This window comes from Falco biarmicus, chromosome 13 (assembly GCF_023638135.1).
Source record: "Falco biarmicus isolate bFalBia1 chromosome 13, bFalBia1.pri, whole genome shotgun sequence".
NCBI lineage: Eukaryota > Metazoa > Chordata > Aves > Falconiformes > Falconidae > Falco > Falco biarmicus.
The window spans coordinates 19,770,565-19,776,801 of NC_079300.1; positions in this window are offsets into that span (position 1 = coordinate 19,770,565).

Sequence of the window (6,237 nt, forward strand, 5' to 3'; positions counted from 1 at the left end):
AAGCTTGGAAATTTCAGAAAAAAATACTTCCTGGTTTTTAGTTTAACAGTAAAGAAAGCTGTACAGAGCTGTCCAAAGTGATGAACTTTAAGCTGGCTGATTAAGCTGAGGAAAAAATATGGATTAAATTTAAACAAACCAATCAACCAACCAAACAAACCAAACAAAAAGAACCTTGACCTTTCAGTTGAATGAATTTGTTTGGTAAAGTGTTTATTTTGTTTTTTTCCTTTTAAAATAAAATAAAGTTGTTTCCTTTTAAAATAAAAACACTCCCCCTTTTATTTCCTAAATGTTCTTAGTTCTCCCTGCCCCTACTTTTTTCAAAACAGCTGAACAATTCAAATTTACAATGACTTTGGCCAACCTGAGTCTGCATCTTTCAGCATATTCATCAGTTTCTTAAAGAACCGCCTCAAGTCAAAATGCAAAATGAAACACTCATTCTCCTGCTGTAAGCTGAATGAAAACCTACAGACATACCTGTACTGGACTGATAGTTAAGTGTAAGTTCAGAAAGGACTTGTTCAAAAAAGATTAAGAGTTTCTGCTGAGTTAAAGGAGGGATAAACTTCGGTAAACTACTCAACAGTTCAAAGTTACTCAGCTGGAAAGCTCTGCAAAGCCCTTGCTTCTTTGTACAACCACCCTGCATACCTGTAAAATAAGGGGAAAACAGGAATACGTTCAGAAGTTGGTGTTCCTGCAGGGAATGGTGAAATGAGCATCCTGTTTGAGGGAGGATGTGGTTTGCAGGTGGCAAAGAGGAACTGGAGATCTGCCAGTGTGAATACCAGCATGGCATTCAAGTTAACTCCATCAACCTCCCAGCCAACTCTAAGTAACACATGCTGCATGCTAATAAACATCATATGGCTTTTCAGTCTGTGGTGGGAAGGGCCAAAGCTGCAATTTTTCAGATAGATAAAGTACTGCTCTGGTATCAGAAGGATGGTTTAATTAACAAGATTCATTGTAAAGGCAGGAAAAGATTTCAGAATCACAGCAATGTCATGGTTTAAAGTTTGCACTGGATGGAGGAAGAGGGAGAATTGGCTAATAAGATCTTGCCAAGAGAAGACTCAGGCTAATGGCATGCTCAATAGAAGGACCCTGGAATGTCTAGATACATCTTCTGCAATGTCTTTAGACAGTTGACAACAGCATATTAATAAAATGCAGGAAAAGGTTAAAATATCTTGTCAGTAAGACACTGTATGAAGGTTCCTTGGATGAGGTTATTTTATGTCATTTCTTATTTCAATACACAGCAGCCACCAGGCCACATGAAATTCCTAAATTAATATTATAAATTATGTAATTTTACTGTTCTGTCATGTCTGTCAACTTCAATTCGTGATGTCAGTAGAGAAGCCATAGAAGGAGATGCATGTCTGGAGGGGGTTGCTTATGTTTTTCAGTAAGTCTTTTCCTTTTTTGGATTTGAAAGGTCTGATTAGAATGTGTTGTCTAGTACAAATATTAGATAGATACTTGGAAAGATCTTAAAAATTTGCCAGGAGTGTTAACAGTGGGACCCAATTACAGTAGAAAAGGTACAAAACAAGTATGCAAGATGTAATCACCACAAGTCTCAATGACCAGTCTCTCTAATTATCAGGTGTTTAGCCTCCATAACTGCAATTCCATATAATCCTCATGAACCAGGCAATATATAGGAAATTAAAGTAGAATCTTCTTGTTGAAGGGAATGCGTCAATGTGGATTGTAAATGACAGATACAAAAAACAAGGGGACAACAGTAGGAACATATCAGCTCATCTGCAGAACCTCATCTGATAGCTATTAATCAGAGAAGGAAACCTTGGGCTGGATTCTTAGGCAGCCTAAATTGAATCGTCTAGACTAGTGTGAACAGAAAGGATTTACATGAGCTGAGGTCTTGTCTCACAAGTTTGAAATGTCAATTTCATTTTATAGCGTATCAGAAAGCCCTCATTCTTCTTTCTGAAAGTTCTACTGGTTATATCTGCAGAAAATTAACCTTGTCTGTCTGAGGTCATCAGCTGCTTTTACTACTTTTTAAAAAGAAAAGGGCTTTTAGTTGACTGTCTTCAGAGGTACACATTTAGGACGCAGTGTAATTATCTAGCTTGAAGCTGTGATCTGTAGCTGTGGAAATAATTGCGGAAAACTTTAGCAGAATTCAAGAAAAAGGAGCATATATGCTTTAGTTATGTGAGGGAAATGTGAATCTTCCAGATGTGAAACCATAACGTGCAGCACAGGAAAAGCCCTCAAAATTCAGGCAAGTAGGACACGAGAGGGTAATAGAAACTGTTGGGTGATGTGATCATGAAGCAATATGCTTCATGCTCAATCCACCGCCTGATCACAGCTGCATCAATCCAGATTCAAATATCTTTGGGCAAGTTGCTCAGGAATTACCCAATATATGTAATTGAATAAAATAGACTTTCTTTCATTTAATAGCAACTCTTGTACCCAACTTTCTAGGGCTTTTTCTTCAATAATTTTCCTGGAGGAAGGGGACTGTACAGAAACTAAAGCTTTATACAGTTCCAGTTTGGAAAAGCTTAGTATTAAAATCTTGCAAACCTTATTTTTCATAGACTGCCCTAATGGCAATAAAAGGAATCTAGCAGCCCCTGCAGAGCTGGGGTGTTCCAGCACACATGCCTTATGTTTTTCTAGTAACTTTAATACACTGAGGCATGTCAGTCCAGGTAGAAAACTCAGCCTTCTGAAATAAGCCTATTTAGGTCAATGTGTCAAAGAAATTAAATTAGTTTGCAATTTTTTTTGGTGAAGACCCATTAACAGTTGAAAAAACCTTCAAATTCTCAGAGTAGTGTGTTTATTTGAATTTGAGGCTCTACTGTAATAATTTGTATTTATTAACAATCAAAAACATGAATCTTGAAAACTATTTTAATTCCACTGTTTGGTTGAGGATATAAACTCAGCTGTATAAAGATTCAGTGTGGTGGTTCCCACAGTGACTGTAGTTACACCATAGAATATGCAAATATATTTTCTTCTAAAACTGAAAATCTACCATTGTCTGTAAAAAATCTGAGCAATTTCACATGCATAGGGAGAGATATATTTTTGAAGGAACAGCACTATTGAATTTTGAGCTTCAATAGTCTTTCATTTCTCATCTATAATTACCCATTAAGATAGGGTTTGCACCACTGTATTTCTATAGAACATGACAACAATTCCTTTTACAGGCACTTATTTTTGCAGTATTTCAAATGTGAAGATCAAAGTGATTAATGGATTCCATTTCAGTGCAGAAGTACTAAAGAAAATGCTTCCTTAGATGACTTCTGTAATCAGGTTTAATTAAAACAATTTTTGTACTTCACAAAATGAGATTCAGATATTTATTTGAATGTAACTATAGTCATTTAATTAAATGATTAGCAATCACAGAGATGACATTATTAGTTCAAGCTCACTTAGCGTGTATTTTAGCTTGAGGCAAAGCCATGGGCTAAATTCAAGACAGGCACCTAATTTTTTTCCATTGCATTAACATAAAATCTTGTGAATGTAACATATTATTATTGTAGTCTGACTTATAGCAAGCTCTAAGGAATTTTACCCAAGACTGGAACCCAATGTGCTGGGCCTAAGAGCTGCTTGGAAGAGAGTGCTCCTGACAAGCTCAGTTTATAGTTCAAGTAGACGATACAAATAAAGAATATGAAGAAGAACAGGTCGATGCTGCTCCCCGACCTGCTGCTGGTCACAGCCTATCTCCAGAGGATCAGGTCTGATGCAATAGCCAATGTACCCTCCACTAACTCCACAGAAGTTGTGAACCCACTCTCTTAATTACAAATTAAGGGCTTTATAGCCATTCATTGTTTTTCTGCCTATATGTTGACTAAAAGGTTTGTCCTTACTACTAATGTGAAAAGCTTGAAAGTAAGCATCAGTTAGTGCAAATTTGTTGCTTTGTCATCTTCCTTTTATTCTGTGTCCCTATGCCACTGAAATAGTCACCTGTTTCTATTGACATTTCTCTTGTTGGTTTTGGTGCAACGGGACACAAAAATCTGGAGGTGATTTGGAAACAAGTGGTACTTCTAATGAAGAGTAGAAACCTTAATTCCATTAGATAAGCATAAGACAAGAGGAGAGAAAAACCTCTTAGTGAAAGACACTCTAGAGATACAGCTTAACAAGATTGTCTCCAGCAGGGCTTTCAGACCGTATAGTACCACGAGTGTGGCCTCATGGTGTCTTAGAGCCCCCAACCCAAAAGGCCATGTGTTCCTGCTGTGCAGTCAGTCTACGTGTTTGAAGAGGAACCAAACAAATGATTATTAGGGTACAGAAGATTTCCAAGAGAGATGCAATTATTATACTGCCACAGTCCAACCCTGATTAGTGTTATAAAATGTGCTGTCTTTGAGGTAGATGGACAGGTAAAGATATTTGAGAGATGGGAGCCAGAAGCCAAATCGCAAAGTATTAGTGTGCTACTGTGGGAACAATATTAAGACAGTTCTAAAAGCTGGAAGGATGCAAAGGGAGAAGTGGGATACTTGGCTGTGGAGGTCTTGGGCAGAAGTGTAATATGCTGGCTGTTTATTCCAGTTCTCTCATTTGCAATTTATGAATAGATGAAAAGAGCAACTGAAAACAAAATAAAAGTGTAATTGCCTTTTTCAGTCTTCATTAGCATTCTCCTCTTGAACAGATGGGACTTCACTGGATATTCTTATGTTAAGTTTTGTTCTGTTCTGGGCCATATTATGTTATTTTAATTATTTAATAGACAAATTTATAGACAGAGTTATCTGAATTGTCATGAACAAAAAGCTTAGAGCTAGAAGAAAAACAATTTTTTCATGTCAACTTAAAAGTCACCTGAAATTTACCTAGTTTCTGATTTTTCTTATCATCCTGAAACCAAGGACATGTTTAGTAAAATATTCATTGTGGTTTACAGACCACATCTGTTTTGAGACCATCACCCCTGTTAAGCTTCGTTACCAGTTTAAAATTCAGCTCATGTTTTCTAAAGTGGTTGCTGAAATTTACAGACATAGAACATGTCTGCAAACTGCACCAGATTTACTGTCTTCAGGTGCATGTGCTGCTGCTCTTTACATTTTGTTGTTTGATTGATCTGTAGGCAGGAGGAAAACTCAAGCACTGAGATAGATCAGCAGTATATTTTAACTCCTTTTATTTTCCCTTGGTTTTTTGTTTGGTCTGATTGCAGTTATTTGTGTTCATATGGCATGGTGTCGCTGAGTGAAAAGTTGCTGGTGTTGTCTTAACAGGTGTAACTTTTAAATAAATACTTATTCTCAGAAAAGGAGAAAAAATCTGGAAAACCAAGACTACATTTGTCAGATTTGGCAAATATTTTCTTTAAGAAAAGGAAGCGGGAATTCTAAACGTTAAACAATGTTTCATTCTGGAGCTGACAAAAACCTGGATTTTAACATTTGAGACATCATTTGAATGTGTGATTTAAGTCATAGTATTAGGTTAATGAGCCTCTAAATTTATAAGGAAAGTATCTAATTTTGAGTCAAATTAACTGTTTAAAATGTCTTGCTTTTATTCAGAGCATCTAAAATGCTTAATGTTAAATCAAATTTCTTTCAGAGGTTTTTTTTTTTCTTTTAGCTATCAAACCAAAAACTCATTCTCTCTCAGAGAGCAGACAGATTTGTTAACCATAGAATCTTTGCTGTTGGAAAGGCAGAATGGGAAAGAGGCAGAAAGAAAAATACATTTTCCTTCCCCATTTTTCTTGATACAATTTGACCTTTGTGCTTGCTGCAGCCCTGTTTTGTGGAGCAAATGTTCATCATCATGTGATCTGTCCTGCCAGTTACAGCAAACATTGGCTTTTTTTTTTTCAAAAAATCCTGACAGGCACCTATAATTCAAAATACATGATAAAAATAAAACAAACCAGTACAATGCTAGAGGTTTACAGAGATACTTGACTGAAACTTGCCAAATAAATGAAGATGGTGTGCAAAAGGCAGGATTTGGGACAAGGTGATCATTAGTCACTGTTTTAAGAATGGACATTTTCTGGAAAACCCAAATCTTAAAGTTTGCTTAGTCTCTCAAGGGGGAAGAGTAGGAATGCAGTTTGGAAAGAATTAAAATTAATTCTGTCTTAGGCCAAGTGGTTGAAAGCAGGTATCAGTCTCTTCAGACAGCAAGAGTCACTGATATGTGGAAACATGTGCAGTAGATCTCAGTGTGCTC